The sequence below is a fragment of the Manis javanica genome, chromosome 4 (genome assembly GCF_040802235.1).
Source record: "Manis javanica isolate MJ-LG chromosome 4, MJ_LKY, whole genome shotgun sequence".
In the NCBI taxonomy this organism is placed as follows: Eukaryota; Metazoa; Chordata; class Mammalia; order Pholidota; family Manidae; genus Manis; species Manis javanica.
In genome coordinates, this window is record NC_133159.1 from 147,517,121 (window position 1) to 147,534,738 (window position 17,618).

Sequence of the window (17,618 nt, forward strand, 5' to 3'; positions counted from 1 at the left end):
GTTCCTTTACGGGCGCTCCAGTAAGTTAAATGGATGGGTGATTGGTCTTCCCAGAATAAATCCTAATCCAGTTAAATTTCAGAAAACTCCTTAAATATTTTATCAGGAATACTGACTTCTTCCCAGTCCAATTTGGGGCAACTTTTCTCTTCTAGCATATTTTTAAAAGACATTTCAATGTACTTCTTCATCTCAATTTTTAGCTGTAAATAGATTCTATTTTCTTATATCAGTCTATATTTCAAACATAGTGATCATTTCTTTTTGTTGTAAAACAAGGGGCTGACATGGAGATCACAATGTGAGTTATAGTTTAAATAGAACTAGCAGGAAAGACTTCTCTGAGGAGTAATATTTAAGTTGAGGAAGTCATATTAGAGGTCTAAAAGAAGACAAGAACTAGTCAAGTGAGATGACAAGGTCCCTCTTATCTGCAGGGTATACATTCCAAGACTCCCAGTGGAGGCATGAAACTATGGATAAAACCAAAACCTATATATACTGCTTTTCCTATACATATGTACCTATGATAAAGTTTAATTTACAAACTAGACACAATAAGAGATTAACAATAATAACAAAATAAAATAGGGCAATTGTAACAAAATACTGTAATAAAAATTATGGGAATGTGGTCTCTCAACATATCTTATTGTACTGTACTCACCCTTCTTGTGATGATGTGAAATGATAAAATGTTCATGATGAGATGAAGCAAGGTGAATGACGTAGGCATTGTGATGTAGTGTTAGGCTACTATTGACCTTCTGAGGATCCATCAGAGGGAGGATCATCTGCTTGCAGACCAAGGTTGACTGGGGGAAACCTAGATCAAGCAAGGTGAAACTGTGAATAAGGGGGGACTATATTGAATCTAAGGAAGGGGACATAGATGATTGGATTCGATTCAAAAGTCTAGAGATGGTCTCTAATTGGTCCTTTCTGAGCCATATGCCAACCCTGTGGATAATGTACTATGAATAAAATGGGAGGAACTAGGATGAGGTGCTAAGAAGAGAAAGGAGATAAGAACCCAAGAAGGGAAGGGGTGGTGACTCTCCTTCACATTTCCATAAAAGAAAGACTTTTGTAGAAATAAATTCTCTGAGATTCCCTGAGGGTACCATCCTTTTCTGTACTATCAGGTCAGAGTGACTTCTGTGATTAGAAACATCAGCCACTGGAAACAGCCACTGGGATTAGTAACATCAAACACTGGGGTATATAAATCGCTTATACCCCAGTTTGCCATTCCTCTCCCACTACTTAATTAAATTACTCTTCTTAAAGAATATCTTTTTCATGAAATGAAACTCCGGATATTGAGAAAATGTGCACTGAGAAAGGGGGTCCAGAGGCTTACACCATCAACTAAGGTCGATATGCTCTCTGTTCTGATGGTGACGGGCTTATGATCCAGGTTCCCACCCTCTGCACTGCTGACTGAGGGAGTGTCTCTAAGGGTGGGTTGGAAGGCCTAGACAAGAGGGAAATCGGGAGAAGCCCTGATTTAGCCTCATGCTAAAACTACATCGTTTTAACAGGTTTTACAAAGAAATCCTCTGTAGATCTGCTTTCCAGTGGGTTAGAATTTGAAGGGGAAGATAGGAGACCACCTGCAGATAGATTTTGATAAGATACGTGAAAATATTGAAACAGAGCTTGATTAGTCCAGACTCAATTATAAAGACAAAAATTCAATTCAAATTAGCTTAAGCAAAAAAACGGTGTATCTGCTCACATCCTGGGAATAACAGGAGTAGATGTTGAATTAAAAGTTCCTGCCTCTCACTGCCCCTCTCTCCTTGGCAAGGCTTCATTCTCTTCCTTCGTATCTTCGTATCTGCATTCTTGGTGCCTTCAGCTTTTCTCCACCTGGTGGGAAAGATGCCACGGCAGCCCCTGACCTGTACCATAGCACACTACCCACGTCTCTCCAAACTTCTATTCATCATAGCTGAGGGAAGGTCTCTGGTTGGCCATGCTTGTTCGGGACCTAGCCTCGGAACCAATCACTCTGGCCAGGGGGTGGGACTCTAACTGGCCAGATCTTGGTAATGGGCCCTTTGCTGAGGCCGAGGCTGTCCAAGTACTGTGAAACTGGAAATCTTATGAAACTGGAGGAGTTAGTTCCCCAACGCCAAGGATGCTGGAGAGAAAAAAAGGACAAAAACCAGAATGGCAAGGGAAGTTACGAATAATTATCTTTATGAGAGCAGCACAAAAGAAGTATATAAATCGCTATACCTCAGTTTGGCGTTCCTCTGCCAGTACTTCATTGAATTACTCTTCTTAAAGAATATCTTTTTCATGAAATGAAACTCAGGATATTGAGAAAATGTAGCAGGACAAGAAATAATGTTGCTCTCCTAAGAGATGTAGAGACGGGCAAGAACAGGAAGTAGGTAACCCACTGAGGTAAAATGGTCATAGAACAAGACAGAGAACTACAGGTGTTGGGACTAAATTTACTTCGGGAAGGTATTGCAAAAGACAGCAGGTTACAGTCCAAGAAAGCATGAGCCCAACACAAAAAAGCTGAAAGATCTGAGATGGCAGATGTTGAATGTTTTTGGCATAGATTTTCAAATATTGAGAGTCACCGTCTGTCAGATATTTAAGCCGGGATTACGGGGCATACCTTCAGTCCCTGGTACAATAAGAACAGGGACTGATATGAACGAGGCAGGGTCTGTAGGTCTGGGGAGAGTGTGGTTCTCAGCAGGTTTCTAAGTCAGAGATTCAGGCACAGGGAACGAAGAGGTTCGTAGTTACGAGACCTGATTACCAGAAAATATGGTCTCAGAGACATATCAGAAGCCCAGTTATCGGAGCATGAGGTCAGAGCTGTCTAGCAGTGAGTGTAACTTGAATACCAAGTCCCTGGGTGATGGGCAGGAGTGTCTTTCAGAGGCTGAGATTTCTTTTAAAGGGGCCAGATGGTAGGTATCTGTGGGAAGAGGGCAGATATAGAAGTTGGGATTTAGGCAGGTTCTGACAGAGGAAAGATTATTTACTATGCAAGTTTAATAGAATGTGTTTTGGTCAGATCAAGTCCCAGGACTGTATTAAAGTACTACTAGGGAGATATTTTTAAAAAGAGTCCACATCTGATTTGAAGCACCCAGGGCAGTGAAAAGACCATGACCAGCAAATACTAAGTACAATGTTGGGACACATTTAGATAAGAACAATTTGAAATTTGTATTTATTCCCAAGATGTGCCTCTCTGTGAAGTCGTATGGATAAAGATGAGGCTTCAGTTTCAAGCTGGAAACCTGGCACCATTTACTTACAAATTAAAAATACAAGCAAACCATTTACATATCTCCTAGAAACCAAAGATGTTATACCTCCAGTAATTTGTATAATGCTGTGGGTTGAATATTTTTCTTTTTTAAATTCTAATTAAGCCATCCATCACTTCAAGGTGACAATTTTCTCAAGTATGCTCTTCTTAAAACCATTGAATTTTATTTAGTCTCATACAGCATGAAGAATTTTGACTCCTAGGGGAAAATCTCGTGTAAGTGGCCATCTGTTACTTTTGCGGGGGAAGGTGTGGAGGAGTCTTCTCCCATTGTTTCCTTTCCTTTTGAAAGACATCACTCTCTCACTCTGGATTCTGATGGGTCTGTCAGTTACATGGGTTTATGAACTAGGCTGTCCAAAGTACTTAATTCCCCTAACACACTCTTGGTCCAGGAGGGAGCAAGTGACATAATCTAAGTTCTTTCCAAAGATTGATGCAAAAACTGGGGCAGCCAAGAGTTGCACTCTTTTCTTTGGAAGTGCTAGCTGTGACAATAATATAAACCTGGGCTCTTCGGTGGCTATCTTTGCTCCCAAATGGAGAAAGCCTGCCGGAAAATGAAGCTCACATAGTGGAAAGCAGAAGCTAAGAGGAGAGATGCAAGGAGAAGTGGAGAAGGAGAGATCAAATGATGTGATTTGCACTCTTAGATATAGTTATGCTGGAAGCAGGACCCTTACCTTGTAATTCCCATTCATTTTTGGGAGCCTATGCATTCTCTTGGTTGTTTAAATTAGATTGAGTTGAATTTCTGTCACTTACCATAAAAAGGGCCCATACATTAAAAAATCAACAATCCAGCCACATGGAGCGTTGTGACACTATCACTAGCCCTAGTCACCATGTGAATTTTGACCAGAGGTAAGTGTTATTAGTTTTTATTTTATTGAAGGGATATTTGGGAATCAATTTTATGTTAAATAATTTCCACCCTTAACCTCCATTTTCTATTTGTTGAAATTGAATGCAATGAGGGCACATAAAATAAATTGAATTGTAAATGACTTTAATTTTAATTTAGCACCAGGGAATTAATATCAAGCCACAAAACTTTAGACATGAACTTGCTTTTCTGGTCATCTTTGATGGTAAATTTTTGAAAGGATTTAGTGTGTCTGTGTAAGGACTGATCTTGCATGGCATTGTAGATTGCTCTCTGTCCTTAGGTTTCTCTGTATCATTGGGCATTTGAAACAATGTATAAAAATCATATCACCAGGGCTCCTGACTGTTGTCTAACATAGTTCCAGCTTTGCTATGGGGAAGTTCGAAGCTGCTCTGACTCTTGATCCTTGCATGGGTTTTTTCCTCCTCTCTGGAAGCTTTATCTCTGGTGTTCTAGTTTCACAATCATGTATCTTGATGTGAGTCTTTCTCTATTTTTTGTATTGAGTAATCTTTTCATTGTAGAGACTGATTTTGTGTTATCCTGAGAATTTTCTTGCATTTCTTTGATAATTTGCTCCTTTCCCTTTTCTCTGTTTTTTGTTTCTTCAACCCATTTCATTAAAAAATATTTATTGGGGATCTACTATATCTGGTTTTGTTCTAGGCAATGAACAAAACATACAAAATCCTTGCCCGGAAGGTTTTTGCACTTTAGGTAGAAAGTGGACATTCTGCAGTGATCCTAAACTACTCTTTTTTTCTCTCTTTCCAATTTCCATCCCTTTTTTTTGTTTGTTTTTTCTTCTTTCTGGAAGATTCCTTGACTCTATCTTCCAAATCAATTATTAAAATTTTTCCTCCTGCTATAATATTTTCAATTTCCATGGGCTCTTTATTAATTCATGAGTGCATATCCTCCCTTATCTCTCTGAGAATGTTTTTAATAGTTTTATTTTTTATATTTTTCTTTTGCTTCTTGCACTATTTCAATACCTCTAAATGTCTTTGTACTATTTGTTTTGGTGTCTGTTTTTTATAATGAGAACTTTCTCACCTACTCATATTTAATTTCATAATTGAAACTTATATTTACCTTTTAAGACCAATTATGTGCAGTGATAGCTTAACTTTGATGATACAGTACTTAACAGATAGCTGCCTTTATTTTAGATGGAATTACATTTTTAACAGAAACCATTCTCATACTTTGCATATACTTCAGTTTTCTAAACAGGAAAGATAATTTAAGGGTTGAATATTTACCTAATGAGTTCAATGGCACCAATTAAGATAATTCAGGTCAATAGAAAAAATAATTTAATATATGTTTCTCACTTAGCTAATTCACAAATTTAACAATCACTGATCTATTATAGCTATATACTAAAAAAGTCCAAAGTGAATTCAATCTTCTTCTAAGAGAAAAAATGCTACAAATTTTATTCAGAAATCATGTTTTAAAACTTCATTAATTATACAAAATAAACTGAAGTGGCTTTATCTATATAGATTTCAAGATTATCTTCTCAGTGTGAATAAAGATTTATTGTAATATTTAATTATATTCACTACTTATATGAAAAATCAATATTCACATCACTGTCTCTCAGGCAGCAGTTAAAATAAAAAGAGAGATCTCACTAGATAGAATATATACTAAAATGAGAATGTTGTAGAATCCGAAGTGTATCTTTTAAAAAAATTGGCTTTTCTTATTCAGAAATTTTCCGTCTGAAGATTTTCAAATTAAATTAACATCTTACTTAAATATGTGAGGACTTACATGTGGAGAAATACATCTTAAAGGTGAATTAAATTTAATATGGTATACTGCATTTACAAATGGAATAATTTTAATTGACTAGAAATATAGGTGATGAAGGAAATGAAACTATTTATTGGGTGCTTAGCATACTCCAGAAGTCCTTCTAAGTACTTTATATGTTTCTCTCTTTTAATCTTCACAACAACCCTTTGAGGTATGTAGTGTCATTATCCCCATTTTATAGACAAGAGACCAGTAAGTGGTAGAGCTGGGATGGAACTCAGGCGGAGCTCCAGAGCCAGCCCTCTCAATGACAAAATGCCTCCCTTGTGTACAACACTAGTACAGCCGAGATAATTTAAAGAAATAACAAACATCATCCCTAACTTAAGTGGTATCTGTTAGAGTCCTTTGGTTGCAAGAAACTAAAACTACTTCTGCAACTCAAGCAGAAGGAAGTTTATTGGAAGTTATGTGATGAGCTTACAGAACCCATAGGAAGGCTGGAAAAGTAGCCTTAGATTCAAGCCAGAAATAGGGCAGATCTGGAGGGTCAGGGGCAAGAGCTGCAGGAAAAGCTGTGGCACAGGTGGTCTTGTCAGGATCCCTCCCAACTGAGATGCACAGACTCCCAAACATTTGCAGCCTTTTCCTCCCGTAGCTTAGGATAGGAATTGTGGGGAGGGAGTGTTCAGTTGGATAGCTTGGCGCAGCTGGACCAGCAAGAGGGTGGGGGCCCAATTGCTATCTCGAGAGACTGTATCCAGTAGAGAAGAGGTTACTGCTATGAGAGCCAGACTTCTGGAATTAATATTAGCTTTAGTGTTTACCTAGTTGGGTGACATTGGTAATTAATCTCTCTGTGGCTTAGTTTGTACTTTTGTAAAATAGGAATAAGAATAATGTTGATCTCTTAAGGATGTTTAAGGAATAAACAAGCTAATATACATAACCTCTTAAGAAAGTTGAAAATGTTTGCTTTGATTATATACAAAGCTAAGTTTACACATATATTAAGTACCAATTAAATAAAAAGAAAAGGCAAAACTGTTTTTTTCCCGTTCTATCTCTCAAAACACTTTAAAGCCTTTTAGTGAGAATAAAGATATGCATCAGGAATGCAGCAATACATTGGAAATATTAATCTTATTATTTTTCCATCTGTGCTCACAGTCTTTTATTTTGCTTTCTCTGAATTTGCGATGATTTTCATCTGGGCCCCAACACTGAGAGAATTAGTAAGCTTTTCAGTGATCTAAAAATCTAATGCCAGTGGGAACAATGACAAATAGAACTGTCTCTGGAGGTCACTTTATATGGAGTTCTGTGCTAAAAAATAAAATGGGTCCTATGTATTCCTTTGAGCTGGTCTGAGAAATGTATTTTTCAGAACTAAACTTTTGACAAGTTATAAAATCCTCAATTTGGGTTTATTTAGAGAAACATAAAAAAGGATATGCATGACTCAGAAATATTCATGTAGTTGTAGGAGGTATAAAAATCTCATTGGTTGAGATTAATGGGCATACTCAATAAGTAAAATTTATTAAAAATTTAGGAATTAAAAGATCAATAAAGAAAAACACTTTATTATTACATAAAGGTCTCATTATATTGGATAAGATAGATCTATTTGTAATCAGCAGAATTTCTTTCATACTCCTAATTATGAGTATTGTAAAGAATAAGAAATATGAATATGTTTGTTCTAATCTAAGTAATTTAAATATCACCCTTCCAATATAATTTTCTTTAAAGATGGTTCAAGAGTAAGTATTATCCCAGTTTAGGGGAAATGATCACAAATTATAGCAGGGAAATTCATTAAGATTGTTACCTGTGTCAAGAGATGACAAACCATTTTCATGTAGGAGGTCAGCTCGAGCATGTCAGTTGTAACTCCCAGAAGTGCTGAGTAGAGCATCTTGAGAACCCGCTCAGGGTCACTGAGAGAGATCAAGTAGTGATTTTTGCCAAGTGGGGCAGGAAGAAGTGGTACCATATCTGCCAGAAACTGCTATTTGAGAGCTCAGAAGCCCTACATTAGAACTCACAGAGGGAAAAATGAAATGGAAAGGAAGTAAAAATATGTGCATGAGCCAAGAAAAGAAGCATTTGGAGAGTAAAAAGTGAGGAGCAATGAGAGAGTAGAAAACTGACAAAAAGAGAAAGGTGCAGTAGTTAATTTTGATGTGTAAGGCAAGGAGAAAATTATAAAGATGTTCAAAGTTTCCCTACCAATTGGATAGTGGGCAAAAAACATATTCTTAGGTACTATTATCTTAAAGGACTAATTCTTTCTCTTATTATAAAAGTATTCCATGTTCATTGTTAATTTTCAGAAAATGACAGAAAAAAAATTTTCACTTAAAACGCAGCCACTCTGCAGGCATTAATTTGCATGAGAAAATGATTGAGAGAAAAGGAAAGGTGCTGGCGAGGTGGAAGCAGAGTGCTCAGGATGGGAGGAAGGACCTGTGGCTCCAGCATGTTAAACTTGCCACCCAAAAGCCACCAGGAATACACTTGGTATCAAATAAAGTTAGGTTTGTTTAGAAGCTTGCTGCAGCCAGGCCAAATGCACACTCCAGGACTCGCGGGGAGTCTGGGTTGAGAACAAGGTGGGAGGGTCTTACCAGGATCTGGGCTTGTGCTCAGTTTGGGGGGAAGCAAGGATTTGTTCTAGAATGAGTTCTGTCAAGAAGCAGGGACAATGTGTGGATGGGTATCTAAATTTATACTTAGGAGGGTAGAGTCACTCATGTAGCTAGGACAGGGGAGTATTTTTGTGATTGCTTAATGTCCTTAGTTCTATGTTCAGTTATGATTATGGTGTGATCTTATTGTCTTATTCCACCATGGTCACAGAGTTACTTTGTCTGATCATTGTTACTCTGTGAAAACTGTTTATCTTCAATGTTTATTTAATGCACAGCTATTAACGAACTGAAAGCTATCGCCAGTCAGGGCCTTTTTTGTTTTCACTTTCTCAGTCAGTTATTAATCTTGGATTCTGACTTGTGCTCAAGTTTCCACATGGAACTCTACAAAACCCTGATGACAAAATATGACCAAGAGTATAGTAGAAGGATAGTCCCCTGTCTCTGTGTAGTTGCGATGCTGTTTTCAGAAATGCTCTTGGCCTGATGGGCAGCCTCCTCTCCAGGGCTGTGGTCAGGGGCGAGAGGGAGCTGCTGCCCTCCAGTGGTTTCCCAAGTAATTACACCAGTGGCTGTACAGCCTGCACAGAGGCTTCCGGATAACTTCCAGGAACACCTCCCGCAGGGCAGAAGAGGAAGGCAGATTTGCCTGGGAACAAGAGGCAGTAAAATTTCAGGTATTACTGTTAATGTGATCCAATCAGGACTCCCCGCTTGATGAAACCTGGGAAAAATATGGACTACATGAATTTTAGATTTTCAATGAGAGCATAATGCTTTTATAATCAGAGAAAGAATATATTTAAAATAGAAGAATAAATATTTATGTTGAACTGAGAAAGGACCATGCAGTCTAAAAATGCAGAATAATTAGCGATGAGGGGGTTAGAAGACTTTTTAATATCAAGGTTTATATAAATAAAGGTTAAAATTTTGCTTAAGTTGGGAAGGATGTTGAGAAATTGAAACCCTTGTGTTCTGCTGGTGGGAATGTAAAATACTACAGCTGATGTGGAAAACAGTATGGCAGTTCCTCAAAAAAATTAAACAGGATTATCATATGAACCAGGAATTTTACTTAGGTATGTAACCAAAAGAATCAAAAGCAGGGACTCAATCAGGTATTTCTGCCCCAACATTCATAGCAGCATTATTCACAATAGCCAGAAAGTAGAAACAACCCAGATGTATCAACAAATGAATAGATAAACAAAATGTGGCATATAAAGGCAGTGGAATATTATTCAGCCTTTAAAAGGAAGGAAATTCTGACACATGCTACAATATGAATGAAACTTGAGGGTGTTATGCTAAGTGAAATAAGCCAGACACAAAAGACAAATATTGTATGATTCCATTTATAGGTGGTACCTAGAGGAGACATTCACAGAGACAGACGATCTAAAAGAGGTTACCAGGGACTAAGATGAATGAGAAATGGGGAGTTATTAATTAATGGGTGCAGAGTTTCTGTTTGGGCTGATGAAAAAGTTCTGAAAATAGCAGTGATAGTTACTCAACACTAGAAATGTACATAATGTCACTAAATTGTACGCTTAAAAATAGTTGAAATGGTAAATTTTATGTCATGTATATTTTGTTTTTATTTTTTTAATTTTTTTTATGTTGGTATCATTAATCTACAATTACATGAAGGACATTATGTTTACTAGGCTCCCCCCTTCACCAAGTCCCCCCCACATACCCCTTCACAGTCACTGTCCATTAGCATAGTAAGATGCTGTAAAATCACTACTTGTCTTCTCTGTGTTGTACAGCCCTCCCCGTGCCCCCCCCCCACTATACGTGCTAATCGTAATGCCCCCTTTCTTTTTCCCCGCCCTTATCCCTCCCTTCCCACCCATCCTCCCCAGTCCCTTTCCCTTTGGTAACTGTTAGTCCATTCTTGGGTTCTGTGATTCTACTGCTGTTTTGTTCCTTCAGTTTTCTTTTGTTCTTATACTCCACATATGAGTGAAATCATTTGGTACTTGTCTTTCTCTGCCTGGCTTATTTCACTGAGCATAATACCCTCTAGCTCCATCCATGTTGTTGCAAATGGTAGGATCTGTTTTTTTCTTATGGCTGAGTAATATGTCATGTATATTTTAAACTAAAAAAAATTAAAAATTTACATAGGAAAATGGATTCATTATTTTATCTTTAAAGAAAAATGAAATGTTTCTTTTGTTTGCTTTTTAAAAATTGTTTCTTGGACTTTATTGGCTGATTTTTATTACACAAAAAATACATTTTAAGAGCATTGCTATTATATACTTTAAAATAAAGTTATAATTTTATGGCCTTAGGCATAAATTCTTTAAATTTGTCCCATGACCAGAAGAAGTTAAATCAAAGGCTGGAGATTTCCTACCCATCTTTTACAGAAATAGCATTTTAAGTCTTTTCTGCAATTTTTTTTTTATATACCAGATAGTTCTTGGTCTAAGGGTAAACCTAAATATACTATAAGTCAGCAATTCCTAACTAAATTAATAATTTGGATTGATTCAAGATTACTATATTCAACTTTGCTTATAATTAGAGAAAGTAAAGTGGTTTTGTTTAGTAATTTTACTCATTTTCTTAAAATGAATCTTTTCACAAAATTTCATTGGACAAATGTATAATTCTCTACTTACTTAAGATTGAAGAGAGTACATAAGATTTTAATATAAATTGTGTTTACAGAGAAAAGTGAATTACACATTTAGCAAGATATTTCTTTGCCAAAGCCAATCTTTTCTGAAGACTGACATTTCCATTCAGTTGTCAAAATATCTAAATAACTTTTTAACCCAAGGCTTTATTTTAAAGTAATAATTGTAGAATAATTTCTTCCCAGATAAAATTATTTAAAAATAATAGATATGTAAACATTAAAAGCAATTAAAAAGCTTTTAATAATGAAATCTTAAAGTGACAAAACAAAAGGAAAATGAGTTATTTTTCTAGACGTCTAAGTGCTTTATAAAAAAGGATTGTTTTGAAATATTTTATTGTCTTGATACAATAATCACAGAATATAGTGCCAGCCTACAAACTCAGAGATAAACCAAATTAAAGATGAAATAGGAAAAAATTTTAAATGTTTCCTATCTAAAATGAGAGAACTGATGAATGTGAAATAAAAAGTAATAGCTTTCTGTTCTAGGAGATTTTTTTATATACATGACATACAAATCTTCTAATGAGTTTTGAGTAAAAATTGTTCTTAGCAAAACAGGCTTAAGTGAGCTTCACACCTTTGAAGCTTTTTTTTTAGTATATACAAAAGCAACTCCCTTGATAGCTGTTCCTTCTCAGTCTCTACTTGTTCTTCATTTCTCTGACCTCTGAATGTGGGAGTGTCTCAGGAAACAGCCCTCATACCTCTTCTCTGTCTATATTCATGTTTCATTCAGTTTCACGGCTTTAAATACTGACTATGCACTGATAACTACCAAATACCTATGTCTACCCTCAACTTCTCCCCTGAATGTCTGAGTGTGAGATCTTGGATTATCTAATGGGCATCTCAAACTTAATAATAATAATAATAAAGGACTGTAATTTTACACCAAACCTCCAGTTGCTCAGACCACAAACCTTGGGAGTCATTCTTGACCCCTCTCTTTCTCCTATCTCCTCCTCCAAATTCATGAGCAAATCCTATACACTCGACCTTCAAAATATACTCCATAACTGTCTACTTGTCTCCATTTCCACTGCTATCATGCTGCCCTAGCCCCCACCATGTCTCATCTGGATTACTGCATCTCGTAACTGGATGCCCTGCTTCTGCCCTTGCCCCTCCGTTTAACAACCAAATGAGTTCTTTGAAAATGTAAGGTAGTCCATGTCATTAAAAAAAAAAAGACTCTCCAATGGAATCCCAGTCCACATTAAGGGAAACCACAAAGCTCAAAGGTTCTCAAAGGCCTGGATGATATGGGCCTACTGCTTCTCTGGCCTCATGTTCTATTCCCACCTCCTTGCTCATCCTACACCCAACACTTTGGTCTCATTTGCTGTGTGGACACATGCCTGTCTCAGGGCCTTTGGACTTACTATTCCTTCTTCCTGGAACCCCCTCCCCTACCAATTACTGCATGGCTCACTCCCTCAACATACCTTAGGTCTCTGCTCAAAGGCACCATATCAGTGATTCCTTCCCTGAGTACCCTGCAACATGTCTTTCCCCTTACCCAGCTTAATTTATTTTTCCCCTACAAAATTTATCACTAACTGACATACAATATCTACATTTTTGCTTTTTTTCTTCTTTTCTTCCCTCTAGAAGATTAAGTTCCAAATACAAGTTTCAGGCCAACAGAGAGTTACCTGTTTTGTTCACTGATACATTTTTACACTGGAGTAATGACTGGCACACTGAAGTTACTCAATATTGACAGACTGAATGAATATCAGGAGTTGTTTATTTTCAAGTGATAGAAAACCCAGCTTAAATGATCTAAAAAAAGAAAAAAAGATGTACTGGCTTATGTAACTAAGAAGTCCAGGAATATATAGGCATATCTGGAGACAGGGTGGGGGAGGGTAAATGACATTATCAGGACCACAGCTCTCTCGATGTCTCTGCTTTTCCTCTCTGTGCTGGCTTTATTCTCAGGCATACTTTCACTTCATGGTAGGAAGACAATGACCAGCAGTAGCAGGTTAATATTATTATAGCTCCAAGCCTAAAAAAAAATGGCTTCTCATTCCCATCAGTATAAAGTCCTGGGTCTGACATGCATTGGCCTGGATTGGTCACATGTCCCCTCTCCTCAAACCAATCACTGTGGCTGAGAATGCAGCACTCTGTTTGGCCAGGTGCCATCACATGGCCCTTCCTGGGGCGGAGGGTGGAGACACCAGCACAAAATTCCATGGAAGAAAACCATGGTGCTGTTAGCGGACTGACAGTCAATGGATGCTGGGTCAGCAAAGAATACTGTCCATTACATTACCCGTTGCCTAGACCAGGCAGTGTCTGAAATAGCCATATAGCAAAACCGTGGTGCTAGGAAGATGGTGGAAGAACCCACTTACCTACTGGCATGGAATCCACAGAGAAGTTGCAGTCTGGTTTTGCTCAGATGGGTCAGCCACAGTGCACTTGCAGTGCTGGCAGTACAACCTAGGGACATGTCAGGATCCTCGCAACGCGACTCACAACTTCCCGAAAATTTTAAATGTGAGAACAAGACCTGAATATCCAGGATGCTTCTTAAAGTTATTACCATTTGGGGCATAAAATAATTTCCAACTTTAGGTTCCTCCTCAGTAAAATGCAAATAGTAATACCTGCCTCTGAGGGTAGCTGTGAGGATTAAACGTGGAACATGAACAAACAGCCTGGGTGTGTTATCGTACTCCCTTGCCCAACTAAGAATGTACATGGACAGCCCATGGTCTGGCAGCAACCCCAGCTGTGGTTACTGGTGGCTCAAACCCCTCAGAAGTAAAGGTTGTGTCCCACCACCATGTAAGTCACTGAGACCAGTAGAGATGATAGCTAAGGACAAGTAAATTTAGAGTGGGTGGTGGAGAAGGCAGAAGATGAGTACTGGTTGTGGCCCCAAGACGAACTACAGTGACCAGGGCTAAAATTTATCCTACTGATCTCCTTCTAAGTTTCTCTGCAAGAAGAAAGGCCCACTGGAGCCCCAGAGGAGCTGCTTCTCAAATGTGAAAAGGTTGTAGACTGCAGCAGCCAGTAAAATGCACTGCTTGGATCTCTCTTCAAGAAAGAGCTTCCATCCAGCTGCCTGGAGAGCAATTAGCTGACAGTCTTCAGCTGCGGCATCTTCAGTATACTTCAGTTTTTCTGTTTTTCTGGCATAGCCCCTAGAGAATAAATGAACACAATGGAAGAACTAGGGCCTATTTCTGCCCAACACATATCTCCTCTAATTGGCAGCCTTTGCTCAGGGCTTCCCATTGAGTTGGCCAAAACTTTGTCAGATCCACATTGTGTTCTGAGTCACTCCTCTTTCAATCCTTTTCCTCCCCACTTCTCTTTCATGAGTGTCAGATCTGCATCATGGTCCAGAGGCTTTCCCTGTCTAACCCTGCTTCCTCCCACTTTTTTCTATCACAGGTATTTTCACCCAAATCATCAGATCATCTCCTTGTACTCTTAACCCTATCTCAGTGTCTGCTTCCTGGAAGACACACTGACACAGATGGTTATAAGAGATGGCTTCCTCCCCATGTGACTTTGGGCAAGTAAGTTAAACTCTACGCTTTAGTTTTCTCAGATAAAATGAGGAACCTCTCTCATTGGGTTTTAGGGATCTTAACTATATAAAATATTTAAGGTTTTTATGAGAATTAGAGAATGCATGTAAAATGTTTAGCAGACAACCTTACACATTTGGTAAAAATTAGCTGTTATGCTAATAGAGGAGATAAGGCAGACTATGAATGGGAATTTTTTAGCTTTCTTTCATCCTGGTGGATATGTTCATTTTTTCCCTGTTACCATTAACGTCTTCACCTGCAGTGAGAAAAGAACTATTGGTAATGCCATACCAAGAAGGTAAGAGTAGACTCCAAGTACAAGCAATGGTAATGGTTTCAATAAATGTGAATTTTAAAAATTGATATATTAATGATAATCAACTTTGAGATGCAAATTGAATTGTGATTTTATAACTGAATGTAAACCTACATGTCAAAAAACATGAAAAACAGTGTACATTTTCCATGTCTAAAAACCCTATTACAAGGGTGGGTAATTTATCCTCTTGCAATGAATTTTGATGTAGCATTCACAGGTCCATTATCTTGATACATTTCAGTTTTCAATAATACATGATTTCCTTTTTAAATTAAAACTTTTCATTTGATCTTATTCTCATGTATAAACATTTACACATCTATTTGGCTAAAGTTTTCAGAAAAGTAGAAAGAGGAATACCATTATGAACTTTATCCAAAAGGTTAGAAGAGTGTAACTCAGGAAAAAAAATTTTTTTTATCAGTCCAGTGACTATAAATTTACTATGGTAACATTTATGCTGACTTTAAGTCACATCTGAACTAAATTTATAGTACAAAATATTTATTAAAGTACTTATCACTTCCTCTGGGGAGTCCTTTAGCTAGTAGAATTTTAAGACATGTAACCTGAAGGATTTACATAATTATATTCTGCATTTGATTTTAATGGGGAAACCAATCATTTCAGTGCAGTAAGCCATGAGATAGATATAATTGTCCTTTAGGAGAGAAACTGATACCCTTTTATGTTTAATTTGGTAATTTTCTGATAGCCATGCCATGTTCTGCATCTGTTGCTTTTAAAATTAATTTTGAAGAGGTTTCCTTACTGTAGGTGGACAGTATGAGGATGAAAAATTCTCACCCCATGGAAGCATCTCACCCCATGGATGCTGGGTCAGCAAAGAATACTGTCCATTACATTACCCGTTGCCTAGACCAGGCAGTGTCTGAAATAGCCATATAGCAAAACTGTGGTGCTAGGAAGATGGTGGAAGAACCCACTTACCTACTGGCATGGAATCCACAGAGAAGTTGCAGTCTGGTTTTGCTCAGATGGGTCAGCCACAGGGCACTTGCAGTGCTGGCAGTACAACCTAGGGACATGTCAGGATCCTCGCAACGCGACTCACAACTTCCCGAAAATTTTAAATGTGAGAACAAGACCTGAATATCCAGGATGCTTCTTAAAGTTATTACCATTTGGGGCATAAAATAATTTCCAACTTTAGGTTCCTCCTCAGTAAAATGCAAATAGTAATACCTGCCTCTGAGGGTAACTGCATCTAACCAGAGTATTGCATCTAACCTTTATTAATATAGTCCATTAAGAACCATCCCCCAACTCAGAATAATGAATTCACAAATTTGGATGCACATACTTTCTGAAAAAAAATTATTTTTTTGAATTTCTGCCATACAGTCAATTAGAACAAAAATGAATGCCTTTTTTCTTTCTTAGAATATCACACTAAATTTGTTTCAACCACTGTTCTAATCTCCTTGATGAACAAATATAATATCATAAAGATATACCTGGTCCAAAATAACAAGGAAACACACTGCCCCCACCCTTCTACTTGAAAAAGACCTTAAAGCCTAACGTTATGCAGTCTACATATTTCATACTTAGTCATTAGCTGCTACTCCACAAAAGTAAAGCCACCAGCATGTCCTGTAACATTGCTCCCTATTCCACTTCTCCCTGCAACTGTTTGGAAGCTCTTCCTGTCCCTGTACTTGTTTCCAACATTGCACACATTTTCTTCTCATGCTTAAAAATAAATGTCAAGTTCCTGATCTTTTGTTAAAGATTCGTTGCCAAAGATGGTTTCACAGCAGGAGCCTTCCTAGGGAGAGAGTTGGCTCACATTCCCGCTAAGAATGTAACCTGGGAATAATGGAAAAATAATTATAATCAATGTCAGAGAGCATATGAGTTTCCACTGAGAAGCCTGCCAAATAAGACCCACACTAATCCTTCCCATCCACTATCTGTCGGTTGACTCAAGCAGACAAATTCCTCATATTTGGATAGATGAAAGCCCAAATCTCCCACATACTTGTCCCACATCTGAGAGATTTCTAAGAGAAGCCAGTAAATGCCTTGTATTTCTTAAGCTGAGTTTCCATAAAACTGCAGTTACTGTATTTTCATGCCTGTAAATGTGGAGCTGCCTTATTTCTACTTCATTCTTTATCCTGGGTGACCCATAAGGTCAGTCCACAGACAGGGAAAGAAATGAGGCCATTTTAATATATACATTGAAAAAAACACATTTTAAAAGCATTGCACTTTATGTGGATGTGTGGGTCAGCCCACAGTATGTGTCATTTCTAAGAGGAATGACGCTGAGCTGATTAAATGGAAGTAGAAACACCTGGTGCATATCATTATGGATAAGGTCCTGGGTGGTTTAATTAAGATCTGTAATGCTATAAAGTGGCTTTCCAAGTATTTTTCCACTGAGATTATATTTCACTTTACCATCTACCCTGCTTT

General features: G+C 37.7%; 1 long non-coding RNA gene across 5 annotated transcripts in view; it reads left to right on the forward strand.

The window, feature by feature from the left end:
• Window positions 1–17,618, forward strand: part of LOC108398501 (uncharacterized) — a 112,291-nt gene that overhangs the window by 44,070 nt on the left and 50,603 nt on the right. For all 5 annotated transcript variants that reach the window (XR_012130654.1, XR_005057470.2, XR_012130653.1 and 2 more), the window contains exon 3: window positions 14,712–14,839. This is a non-coding gene — a long non-coding RNA (uncharacterized lncRNA). The remainder of the gene's footprint in view (window positions 1–14,711; window positions 14,840–17,618) is intronic.